At 31.2% G+C, this 12,637-nt stretch overlaps 1 protein-coding gene across 1 annotated transcript in view; it reads right to left on the reverse strand.

Moving 5' to 3' along the window:
- The window catches only part of LOC148276079 (uncharacterized), a 43,474-nt gene that overhangs the window by 30,521 nt on the left and 316 nt on the right, over positions 1 to 12,637 (reverse strand). The window contains exon 1 of the mRNA XM_088234786.1: positions 12,589 to 12,637. This exon is cut by the window's right edge and continues 316 nt beyond it. The gene's annotated coding sequence lies outside the window, so the exon portion shown is untranslated. The remainder of the gene's footprint in view (positions 1 to 12,588) is intronic.

Raw genomic sequence — 12,637 nt, forward strand, 5'->3', positions numbered from 1 at the left:
CTCTGTAGCTGCAAGACGTGGTGGGATATTTATTTATTGTACAGCGCCTTTGAGGTGATTTTCATAAAAACGGCGCTGTATAAATTATCCAAATATATGTATACAATTCCTCTTTCTTCTCTAACTCATATCGTGTCCGTGCGGCTCAACTGTGGAATCATCTCCCACCCACCATCGAAGATGTTGCTACATTATCTCTGTTTAAATCGCGTCCAAAGAAACATCTCTTTTCTCTTCCTTAATCTCTCCTCCTTTTCTTTTTCCTCTGTTTTCCTTTTTCCCATTGAGTAATAGTTTTGATTTAAGGTAATTTATAAACGAATACGTCTATTTTTATTTTTATATATCTTTACCTTTTTAATATTTTTTTCTATTGAATATGTTCTGTAACTTGAATTATAAAAATAAAACTTTCATTTTATTGGTTGGTTGGAAGAAATTGCCATTTGGCAATAATAATGGCCAATGTACAAATAAAATTATGTTCAAAAAGTTAAACAAATAAATAAATATCTTTCATTATATTTGTGTTCATTTTACGCCGGTCTCTCTTTTGGAACGGAACCCCGGCGTATAACGACGTTTACCTGCATTACTATTAGTAATTTTCTTCCTGTCTACCATATCGGTTAAGCAATTCAGAATATTTTTTGATCAATGAAAAAAGTTAATATTCGAAAGTTATTGCGGTGCAGATTCTGAAATAATTAGATAAAAATATTGTTTCATCATTTGAGGCCTACTGAGACGTCAATTGCCAGCAAGTAATTGTGTAATCTACGTTGTTCGGGGAAAGCAAGGTGAAGACCACGTCAGAGTTTTTTGACGGTTTACACTTGACACCAAAATGTGAGCAATGTGTAACGAACTTTCATTCGTTTTCTCCAAACTTACGTGATCGAGTTTTTACTTCGTTTTGTTTACTTTGTCGTCTGTCGGGCTGCCATTACACGCTTGCCCACTTATTGACTTATTAGACCGCAACTTTTTGCCACAAATTTGGAAATATTGAAAAAAACATGCCAAATTTATAAACTCTCCAACTATATTATTGCTAAATACAAAACAAGTAGTGTGAAGTAAATCATAAAAGTGGTCTTTGGCAGAGGCGTCTGCATCCTCTGTAGAAGCATAGCACTGAAAGACGGTGATGGAGCTATCGGGCGTCTTGAAAGTAGCGCATATCAGCCATTGCGAGATTGGTTCCCACTTCACAAGGCAGCGAGATACCTTCTCCCACATTAATATAGCCACTCCTGGCAATAGTATTGTTCTTGACCAGAGTATAGCCACGTGCACCTGTCCAACAGCTTTTGCCCGCCCGTTTCCAGCGCACTTCACTCAAACCAAAAAAATAATTAAATTTGTAAAATCGTTCATCTTATAATATTACAAATGAAACATTGATTCGAGTCTACTGAATACTTTATTTTATTTTTACAAATATAAAAAAAAAAAAAAAAAATTCGTGACAATTGTTTTGCCTTGTTAGGGCATTTTCAAACTAATGTGAAGATTAGATGGATTGAATGTCCTCATATGGTTATTATAATTCAAGGTACTTAAGTAGAAAATAAAAATAATTTTTTGGACATTAATCATAATTGAGGGAAAAACCAATGGTTAAGGACGAGGCTAAGTGTTTAATAGGTAATGTGGAATTTATGTATTTATATTTGAATTTCGGGAAAAATATAACAAAGTAAGTATTTATTGACATACATGTATGTATTGTAAGATAATTAATGAAGCTTTATTGTTTTATAACTTTAGATAATTACTGTCGAAAAAATATCAATAATATTAAAATAGGTTGCTGTTCATTTTAATTTTTAAACATGATTGAAATATTATGAAGAAATTTATATTAACATAATAGTATTATTATACAATATATCTATTGTTAAGAATTTCTTATCAAAATATATAAATGCAATTGTAACATGATTCATCTATTAATTACGCGTCATTTATATGATTAGAGACTAGACACGCTTATGCGTGTACAAAAAGGAACAAAGTAAAGAATAACAGTCTATTTAAATATGTTTGATAGAGGTAAAGATATTAGGTTGGTTTGTTCATTCATTATTTTAAAATTAGGATTATTTAAAAAAAAATCAATTTCCAATTGTTCGAGTAGGTATATTAAGTTTACGCCCTTTGCTTTCAACATGTGATGGAATTAGTTTATTTGAGATATGAATTTTATGATTATTTTCAAATAAGTGATTAGCAAATTGAGAATCTTGTTTTTTATTTTCAAAGGATCTTATGTGTTCTGAATATCTAGTTAAGAAAGAGCGCCCAGTTTTCCCACGTAAACTGCATTAAGTAAGTAAATAAGTGTTCAGTAGACTCAAATCAGTGTTTGATTTCTAATATTATAAGTTTAAGTATGGAGTTCTACAAAATAAACACCAAATCAATAAAAAAATCGTTGATATTTAGAATCAGATCAAATACTTTCATAATCAACTATTATGATCGTCTAGAGTACTTTCATATCTTTAGTTTAGAATTAAGAAGGATTTCGGCTGGTTAGATATTCTTGCGCAAATGAGTATCTAACTGTATAGATGCCCATGATATCCTTGCTCAGATAAACCTTACTGTACCTCGCCGTAACTTGCGTACCAATCCTGTCTTTGCTGTGGGAAATTATAAAACTAACATCGGAGTTCTTTTCCCCTCTGCCAAGGATCTCAGAACAGTGAACGAAATCTCACTTAACGGTACTGTCGATGTGTTCCTACAGCAAGGGCAGGCATTTAAGAAGCGAGCGGTGTTGTCTCTCCTGACTCACGATGTCACACTTGCCATTTCCGCCTAGATTATGCCACCTTTTGTTAATTACCCATTTTGTCAATTTAAGTAGATTTTAAGACTGTTAAGATTAAGTATTACTCATTAATGCCAATCTATTAGGGCTTACTTAAGCCTGTTGATTGGATTTAAAAAAATTAATAAATTGTCCAAATTGTAATATTTTAGGACACGCATGGCGTGTAGGTCTTTACTAGGGGTTCCGCAAGGTGCGTATATTGTAGATTCCAATGCGGAGGGTAGATTTGTTGAAGAGGATTTGTCTATATATTTCCAGCGGGGATGTCCTAAGTCGGTTACCGTAGCCATTTTGTGTCCGAGGCTGAGGGGCTGATGTTTTCGTAATCGAGGTGATTTTAAAGGCCCTTAGGGTCGGCTTGTCCCGGTTTTTGTGTCAAGGTTTTTCCTTCCCTTGGAGATCGGTTTTGAGGCGCCGAAGACTCGCCTCCACCCCCTGCGTGTAGCAAACGGCAGACAAACTAAACTAAAGACTCGGACAACCTTTACAAAAGATGTTAAAAATATTATTATTAACAGTAGAATATGAATTTTAAAAGTAAAAATATTTTGTTAAATGTATGTAACCCATAAGGGTTTATCAATGAAAAATTTAAACAAAAAAACAAATAATTTAAAAAAAAGGTGAAATCATCATCATTGCCTTTCCGGTACATAGAGCACTGCATTGGTACACCAACTACAGAATATGGTGATAACATGAACAAAACAAAAATGTATTGCATGAAGTTTAGATGATCCCCTTACGTTTCGGGTGGCAATGGTGGCCTGGGGTTATGAATTTTTTTAGCGTAAAAACACTCTTTTAAATAAATATTTAATATCTGCTAAGTTGGGAAGCGAACCCATGAACTCTAACGTGGTAGGAAATGAGCTTTCCATTTGACCTCTAAGCGAACAAATATTTGTGATAGTGTGAAAATACGAGCTATTTATTATTATATACTCGTAAAAATTGTTATTTGTAATTCACTGAACCTAACCATAACTATTTTTTAACATATATTCAGAGAAAATATTTTGAGTTTGTTCAAATTTTTGTAGACAAGGACTGGATTTAATTCCCCGGGAGCTGTTAATATTAACATATTACAACAAAAATGAAGAACAAGGAATATAGATATTCAAATATGGGCAGAATTGTGAATGTTACAGTGTGTAAAGTGGCCACTTAAACCAGCCAATGACAGATCATAAACCCTGTAGATGCCTAGACTTCTTTATAACCTCCTCTCAAATTTTCTTAATCTCTGTTGTAATACATTTATATTTATAGAGTTGATAAAAATTGTGTAAAAAAACACGTGAAAAAAGATCCTATTTACCTGATAAAAACTACTAAAATTTTATGGATATACAGTTAATTTAGATTAAAATTGATTTAATCGTCAAATATCCGTTAATTTCTTACAATTGTTTTTTTTAATCGAAGGCCAGAGCCTTGATAACAATGGGAAATTAAGAAAGATCTTGAATTATCTATAAAGTAAAGTAGATGTTTTTAATGGAAAATACGAACATTTGTATAATTTTTTTTAAATTATTGTTTTTATTAAATTTGTTCTAAACAAATTGAAAATAAAATCAATCATTGAAACATGTACATTTTTGTGTATAAAAGTACATTTTCCTTCATAGACAATTGAATCTTGACTATGCTAACTTTTGATTGTAATACAGACCCTAATCAAAGAATTATCTTCAATTGTTCGTAAAATAAAATCCAATTTTCCGTAAGAAAATGTGTGTATTAGTCACTGAGATATAATTAAATAAAGATGATGCTTTATGGAACGGTAGGTTCAAATTATGTCCTAAAAATGAGCGTGGTTATTATTTTCGTTTCGACAACTTCGTGTAAACCATTATTTTCCACCAAATACGAGATAAGTTCCGGATTCTCAGTTAAATGGAACACAAAACGTACTTAGCGCCATATTTAGTGTATACGTATATTAATGGCAATTGTATTAAAAAATTTAGTATCTTCGTCGGTGACTTAAACGAGAATTGATTTTATCGTCTAATATCCGTTAATTTCTTGACGTTGTTTTGTAATCGAGGGCCAGAGCAATGATCACAATGGAAGGTTAACAGAGATATTGAATTATCTAAAACGGAAAATCGATTTTTTAATCGAATGTGTGAATATTTGCGTAATTGAAAGAGATATTCTGAATTAGGTAGAAGAATCTGTGTATCTAGGATGTTTGATTACTAGGGATGGAAAGACTGAGAAAGATATTGAAAGTAGGGTGAGTGCCGGGAACAGGGTAAACGGTGTACTGAAATCTACTTTGGCAAACAAATATTTATCGCAGGAGGAAAAACTAGTTGTTCAAAATGAAGTTCTAGCGCCAACCTAATGTATAGGAGCAAAGTCTTTAATAAAAAAAATGATGACGGAAGTAAGTTAAATGCTGTCGAAATACAATCCTTCAGGCGAATGTGTGGTAAAACGATGAATGATGTCGAGATCCGTGAACTGTGTAAGATTAGACCGATTGACAGCAAAAAAACGCCTAAAAGGATCTACGATGCAAATTTTAATGGATGCAGAAAATGAGGAAGACCGAGAAAGACATGGCGCTATCAAATTCATAAAATACTTGAAATGGACATATCAAGAGTAGGAACAATCAGCGTGCGTGCATGAGAGTATATATGAATGTAGAGGAAGCGAGGTCTATATGGTAAGACAGAGTGATATGCCGTTCTATCCTTTCTGCCTACGGCGTAATGGTTTGTTTGTTTGTATTTAAAGCGACTTCGTCGGTAACATATAATTAAAAGTAATATAAATAATAAAAAACATTAAAATATACACATTTTATATTATTAATATTTAAAGCATTAACTTTGAGGTCAAACATTTTACTAAATTTTATTGAATATTTGTTTATAACCACTTACCGACTTTTCTACGTCTATCGGTTTCGAGACGTACCCGTCTCTTCGTCAGGACACCAATTAAACCAACATGCAAAATCCACCATACACCTTCACCAGAAGTGCATGTGTGTCCCAATCAGTGCACGTTTGTCCTAATTAGTGCATGTGCTTATTAAAATGCATGTCGTGTTGGTTTTATATTTTTGTGCAACAACTATGGTGAAGGTTTATAGTGGGTATTGCATGTTGGTTTGAGACGGGTACGCCTCGAAACCGGTAGACATAGAAAAGTCGGTAGGTAGATGTATCCACATTTTAGTTTAAGAAATTCGATTTCACTTTATATGCAATTGAAGAATACGTAACCCGAATATACAATACAAAACTTATGCAATTCTATAAGCTAAATTTGTTCTTACTGTATAACCGTATTTGCATCAAGGAACCTCTAATATGGCATCCACCCACCAGGTTCGCTTTCAAGTAACATTGAATAACTTCACTTCATTTTTTTAATTAATTTTTTTTATATTTATTTTATTTTATTCACACTCTTTATCAAAATACAATTCCATGTTTACTTTGCCCAGCTAACAAGGGTACAAACCCCGTTACGAGCTAGGCAATTACATTTTAATATATTATAATAGTTAACAAATTTATATAGAGCACAGACAAAAAAAATATAAACTCATTCGAATACACATTTTGATTCATATACATACAGACATACACATATATACACACATATTTATATATTTATATATATATATATACACATATATACACATGTACATACACACACACGTACATACACCCATGCGCATATACATACATACATTCATAAAAACATAGACAATTTATTTATGCGAAACTTATGGTTGTCATCTATAAATATATATTTTTTTAATTATTCCTTATTTTTTATATTTTATTTTTGACATCCAGTAAGATTCTCCAATCCGTGGCATGCATCAACTTTTCTGACTCCCTATGTCCAATGTCATAAAAGAGCGAGGTCAACACCTTCCGTAACTTGACAACACTCCCGTCTTTCCACGATTCTGGCAAAAGGTTATGGACCTTTTTGCCTACGTAATAGTGTTGTCTCGATGCCAGAACAGTGTTGACCCCTTCACTTAGTATCAGATCCCTATTAGAGTATCTTGTATTATGGTTGTGGTTGACGCTTGGGTAAATGTCTTTATTTATGTGTGTAACCACTACCGTTCTCAATATATACTGTTGAATAATATTCAGTACTCTGAATTCTTTGAAGAGCAAGTCACTTGGATAACGAAATGTTTTTTTTTTAATAACTCGGATTAAAGATTTCTGTGCATTTGCCACAGGTTCATTATATGTTGCATTCGTCATTTATAAATAATATGTACATTTTACATTCAGCAAAAGCCATATGTATTATTTTTGCTGTTTGGGTGCAAAAGCAAATGATTTGAGGCCATTTTATTGATCGCGTATTGTCAAATAATAATTCACGGTGAAAGTTTTTTTACTGTAGTTATTTGGCATTGAAATCTGAAGTCAAGTTCAATTAAGTAGAACTTAAATAAAATATAACCAACATTATTATGCATTAGTTCTCTCTATATACATTTATTATTGTATCAACAACATTTCTGTAGACGAGAATCCAGGTCATAAGCTCTGTAGATGCCTAGACTTCTATATTACCTTATCTTAAATGTTCTTCATCTCTGTTGTAATATGCTAATATAAACAGCTCCCCGGAGAGTTGAATCCAGTCCTTGTATACAAAATATAGTTTTCAAAACTTTTCATTTTATTTTTTATAAAGTTTAAGCCGACGCTACATTTATTACAGTTAAATCAATATATTGCTGCTCTTACTATAATGTGTCATTAATTTTGAAGATGTTTTTTAAATTGACCTAAATTTATTGTCTTATATTTCACTTAAAGATTCTTCTCATCGTTTCTTTGAATCCCTTAAAATAAATATGTGTATATTTATGTTATTCCTTTTTTAAAAAAAATGTAATTACTATTTTATTTTATTTTTACATCTGAGCATGTTTTTTATTCTTTATTTCAATTCTTAATTTTTAAATACTCTTACAAATTTTCTTCATCTTTAATATTATTTCCATTTGTAAATACTCACTACAAACTACAAACTTTAAAATATCTTTTTTTCACTTAAATTTCAATTTTTAAACAACTTTCATTTATGTTTTTCCTTCTCTTTTTTATATTTTCATAATTAACCTTACATATAATTGCTTTATAATATGGAAACTTTACGGGTCAATTAGAATTAAGTCTAATTGTGTAAAATTTTAAACTTTGTAACTGTACTGTATGTTTCTTGAATAAAAGAAAATAAAAATAAAGTAAAATAAAAGAAATAACTAAATACATGTTATTGGATGGCAGGCCCTACTAATTATATATATTTATATAAATTTTACAGTTATATTTTTTTATATTCCCTGTGTATAAACATTAAACCTGTACATTTGTTTGTATTAAATAATTTAAAAAAAATCTTCGTCTTTGGCGTATCACATAAATATATTATTGTACATTTTTGAATGTAAATAAGATAATGAGTGGATCGTCAATGTTTTTTTTTCACTAAAAGAACTGAGAGATAACGTTGATTTTAAATTATTTAATGGATTTAAGGCCATTAAGCAGTTCTTTATTGATTTAACTTTGAGTAAAGAAATAATGAGATCTAGCTAACTTGTACACTTGTGGATAATATGTGAATTAACCTAAATGTTCACGAACTATGAAGAAAAAGCATTAGGAGCAGAAATTCAAAGATACGTTTTTAATGAAATTTTCTGATATTGAAATCGGTAGGTACGTACTGCATTTTTATTTGTACAGCAAACGTTTTTCTTCTATGAAATTCTCAGAACTAATTTTGGAAATAATCACAATACTAAAAACATGTTAAATGAAACATGTAACGTTGTATTAAAACTCAGAAAAAATAAATAAAAGACACTCTATTTATAATGTTATACTTACTGAAGTTATATCAGATATACGTTGGTGTTAACTCCTAATAGCACGTGTCCTATCAGCACGTTGGTATTATATTTTTGTGCAACTACTATGGTAAAGGTTTATAATGGGGTGAGCATTTTAGTATAATAAGTGTCCTGACGAAGAGACGGATAAGTTTCGAAACCGGTAGAAATTGAAATGTCGGTAATTGGTTGTTGTACACAATTATAAACCTTAGAAGATAAAACACGGACACTTTTTGCTTTTTGCCGCACACCAAAGCGGTGTCTTATGCACCGCTTGGTGCTTGTAGGGCGAATTGTTATTATGAATATGTAAAATTTACAATGTTTTTTTTAAGAGGAGGTAATATAGAAGTCTAAGCATCTACAGGGCTTATGATCTGTCATTGGCTGGTTTAAATGGCCACTTTACACACTGTGTAACCACTATTCTGCCCATATTTAAACATCTTTATTTCTTCAATTTTTTCATCTGATGATGTTTGTGAAGCTAAAGAGCTGAAACCTTTCTTTTCTCTGAGACCTTCTATATTACCTTATCTCAAATGTTCTTCATCTCTTTTGTAATATGTTAATATTAACATCTCCCCAGGGAGTTGAATCCAGTCCATGTCTACGAAAACTTGGACAAACTCAAAATATTGTTAATATCATTATTATTATTTAAATATCCATCGTATGCTTCCAAAAGCCTTTAATGAAATTTTACTCACAAGAACACTCACACAGGCCATGCCTTTTGTAGTAAAGCTGGGTTCAAAACTAGGACTTCTGATCCGTTATTCAGCTGCATTAGCCACGGGACCACAACCCGATCCCTTTTTTTTATTTTTAAGTATTTAAGGAATACTTATTTAAAGAGATGAATTGAAAAAATTAAGATTACGAGCAAAATAAGATTTTCATAAGCTTATTAATTTGTTGAAAGTAAATACCCATATATTTCATATAAAATAGCAACCAACGCCTTCTAACGTAGAAATCTTATATGAAAGTAAAATTAAACAAAGTGTCACGTCAGTGCGCCTAACCTCGATTTTTCATTTTTCATATTTTTCTGGTATATAATAATACGAATCTATAAACCACGAAAAAAAGGGGCTTCTGCATTAGCTTTTAGACGAAGTTAATTTAATGGTTCTTTACTGTGTTTAATTAGGTTTAATCCAGCAACATAAAACATTTTCCAGAGATAATTTTTTTATTTAGAAATATAAATAAACAAACTACTGAAATGTAAAGAGGATTTCATCGGTGATAGAGCATCCTTATTTCGATTTTTATGTTCCTTCTCAAAAAAGTTCTTCTTTTTCGTTGAAACATCAATCGGAATAAATTCACTAATGATTTGTTTGCCTCATATACAATATCAAACAATATTGCGTACTCACTCGCCCAAGTCCATGTCTATGCCAAGAACAACTAAAAATATCTTTTTTTTTACACGTGAGAATGCGCATAGAAAAAATAATATCGACGCTTGAAAGGAAAAAGTTATCAAGTGGTAATTTTAAGAGTTTTTTTTATTGTTAATTAATAAGCAATTTTATATTTTTTCTTTTAATTTGAATTCTGTAGGAATCACGCCAAAATAATACGTAATTACTAAAAAAAATAATTTAGGACGGTACATAAAAAAAAAACATTTTTATGACAATACATAATATCAGCCAATACAGCTTGCCCACCGCATACCGCACACTGCATCTGAGAACATAAGTCTCCTTGGCGGTGCCCACATACACGGAAAAGTTGATCGAGTCGAAAACACTCGTCTAGAATTCTGGTTCTATTTCACACACATCGCCATCATCATCATTCCTAAATAGGTGCGAAGGTTTTCACGGTCACTGTTATCAATATTATGTATCTTTTTTGGGTGATACCGTGTATGTTGGATTTGATCCAACGTTTCGGCTACCATTGCAGGAGCCATCTTCAGGGAAAACTGTGTGTTTTATAGAGAAATGTATGTGTTTATGTACTAGTAATTTGTACCGTGTCACAGTCAGCAGTAGGCACATTTCTAGTTTTGTAGGAAAGAATAATTATGTTTATGAACTAGTAATTTGTAATGTGTCGCAGCCGGCAGTAGGCACATTTCTATTCGTTTTTGTCATATGTAGTGCTGGGAACCATGTTGAATTTAATTTAAGCCCGTCGTCTTTGTTTATATTATTTGGATGTCTGTGTATTTCAATTGCCTCTTTTATTATTCGTGCACTATAATTACTAGGTTTATGTAGAATTTTTGGTTCAAAGGCAAAAAAATTTTCTGTGTCTATAAAGTGTTCCGCTATTGCGGATTTGTCTGGATGCCCAAGTTTACACGCTCTTTTGTGTTCGTCAATTCTCTTCTTTGCTGTGCGCCCTGTTTGTCCAATATACACTTTATCACATCCTTGGCAACTTAGTTTGTACACGGCTTCAGTTTCCTGAGGATTTTTATCTTTTGGGTTTACTAAATGGTCTTTTATGTTTCCCACAGTCCCAAACGTTGTTGCAATATACACATACATTTCTCTATAAAACACACAATTTTCCCTGAAGATGGCTCCTGCAATGGTAGCCGAAACGTCGGATCAAATCCAACATACACGGTATCACCCAAAAAAGATACATAATATCATCATTCCTGTTTCCGCACCTGATGGTGCATATGGCACTGCATGGATACACCAATCGCAGTAAATCTTGATAAATTTCGGTTAAATGAAGGAAAGATAATTAGTCTTAGGCTTCAGGTGCTAAATACATGTTAGTATAAAGACACTTTTAAAAAAAATATATTTTTTTCAACCATGCCGAGAATCGAGCCCAAAACCTTGCGCAATTTTTGTATCTATCGCATTATCACAATATTTAAGTTAATCTGTATTGTACTTCCTTTTGTAAAATATTCAAAAAAATCATGTTTGATGACGCTTGTCGGCATATTAAAATGCAGCTGTGAGATTTTTAACGTTTAGAAAGTAAATCATCAACCAAACGTGAAACGCGATAACTACGTCAAAGACAATAAGAGTATCGTCAACATCTTCAGAAATGTATTACAAATACAGATAACAGGAATAAGAATTTTTTTGGTAATGCATTACAAAACATTAAGAAAAAAAGATGACCTATTTCGGTCTTAAATGTCTCCAGACTGTGTGCATGGCGTTGTATATATAACACTAAAGTAGAACATAAAAAAATCAAATACGTAAATACAAAAAAGACTAAAATGATTCATTCTTAAAATAATGTTATCTTTCATACGAACGTGGGAATATTAATCATTGTTATAGGACAAAATCAATTTCAAAAATATATTTTAAAAATTCAAAACACCTGAATAAAAAAAAAATAATTCCGGCACTCAAAAAAAATTTCGTGCACAAAAGTGAAATTGTAAAATAGCGACACATTTTAAAAATCAAAACCGAAATGAAAAAGACTTTCTTCAATTTTATTTATTATATTTTTAAATAAATAAGCACAAGTTTGTCTACATTTGTAAACTTTTAAAGGATTTTTTTTAAATTTATAAAATTTATTAAAAGTTAATTTTATGAAAGTTTGACAATGATGTGCCTATAATTTGAAAAAACCTAAAGTTTTTTTAATATGTATTGAAGGAGCTTTCAATTCATATTTATTAACAAAAAAATCACTGACGCTATTTTGACTAGTTTAACCTGAATTTTTTTTTCTTAAATTCATTTATGTTTTAATGTAAAACCATGGTTTTATTAATAATTAAAATAATATTTCCAAATGTCCCTAAAAACACACAAAAAACAATTTGTAAAATATGTGTTTGGGTAAAAAAATAATAACTTACTTTTCTTAACTAAGATTCCTTCCTTTGAAAACAATAAAACTTTAAAATA

This window comes from Micrasema longulum, unplaced genomic scaffold (genome assembly GCF_059751315.1).
Source record: "Micrasema longulum isolate JH-2025_06_02 unplaced genomic scaffold, ASM5975131v1 h1tg001285l, whole genome shotgun sequence".
In the NCBI taxonomy this organism is placed as follows: Eukaryota; Metazoa; Arthropoda; class Insecta; order Trichoptera; family Brachycentridae; genus Micrasema; species Micrasema longulum.